The following is a 1,446-nucleotide window of genomic DNA, read 5'->3' as shown; positions in this document are numbered from 1 at the left end:
TAGTGTCAGTTATACCTTATAGTATGGGCTATGAAAGTGTTGCTTCAATTTGAACTTGAAAATGACCTTTTTAGATTTTGGACTCCATATGAAAGTTGTAGGCCTATGTCTTACCTTTCCATCTATATAAAGTAGACCCAAATCCGAGATCTACAGTTCCAAACATGACCCAATTACGAAACAGTATTCTGATTTGGACTGCACCAACATCTTTTTTCTAATTTTGGCCATCGCTTTGTCCTTTCAATTTCAATTCTTAAACTCATTAATGAATCCTTTCATTTATGTGATAGACCTATATTTAAAATGAATATTTACCATAAAGTAAAGGTATCTTATATTATTACATATTTTATTATAAAACATGTTTTAGTTAAGGAGTTATTGATACTTGAAATGCAAAATGATGATATAAAACCTTGATAAAAATACACTTTTAAGTACTAATCAAATTTTAATTAGGTTTTTAAGGGAGTGGTATTGAGAAAGTTAAAAGGTTTGGAAGTTGAAAGAATGGTTGCCAATTGGTTTTTGAAGTACAGGCTTCCTTTCCAGTATGATCCTATAATTAGAATGCCTGAGAGAGTCAATTTAATGAAATTAAAATATGCGGTCTAGAGTTTTGGTCTCTAGTATGACTATAAGCGTGTCACTAATCACAAGATTAAAGGATGAGAGCTAGAAGAGGATGGGCTTGCCATCCCACTACTTTGAACGATGATTTCAAGGTTTGTAGAGGTAATCAAATCTGGTACAACAAACCTAAATTTGTTCAATTTAGCCTCTAATTGACTTATAAAATTTATTTTTCTTGTAATTTAGTTCCTAATTTTACTCGATTAAGTTTGTGAAAATTGAATTTGGTCATCTAAAATCTCAATTTTCTAAATTAAGCCCAAATTAAACTTTCAAACTTTAACCAGTTGCAATATTTTCTCATGAACTTCCTTTTTCTATGATTTGGCAAGTATATCGTCCATATAAACTTCCACTTCTCAGTGCATCATGTCTTGGAAAAAGTGAGCATTACTCTTTGATACGTGGCGCTAACATTTCTCAATCTGAATGACATCACTTTATAGCAAAAAGGTTCCTTAAGGTGTAATAAAGATAATTTTCTCGTTGTCTTTCTCTGCCATTCTAATATAGTTATATCTTGACAAGTCATCCATGAAAAAGTATGTGGCATTTTTTGTAGCATTGTTGACTAAAACATTTATGTAGGGTAAAGGAAAGTCATCCTTCGGGCTTGCCTTATTTGAATCTTTGTCATCCATACACACTCGGATCCTGTTGATTAGTACTTAAAAGTGCATTTTCATTAAGGATTTATGTCATCATATTGCACCTAAAGTATCATTAAATTCCCTAACAAAAGCATGTTTTATATTAGCAAGTCTAAAAATATAATATACCTTTAATTCATGGTAAATATTCATCCTAAAT

Source organism: Populus euphratica, unplaced genomic scaffold (assembly GCF_000495115.2).
Source record: "Populus euphratica unplaced genomic scaffold, PopEup_1.0 scaffold167.1, whole genome shotgun sequence".
Lineage (NCBI taxonomy): Eukaryota > Viridiplantae > Streptophyta > Magnoliopsida > Malpighiales > Salicaceae > Populus > Populus euphratica.
Note: the sequence above shows the minus strand (reverse complement) of the source record.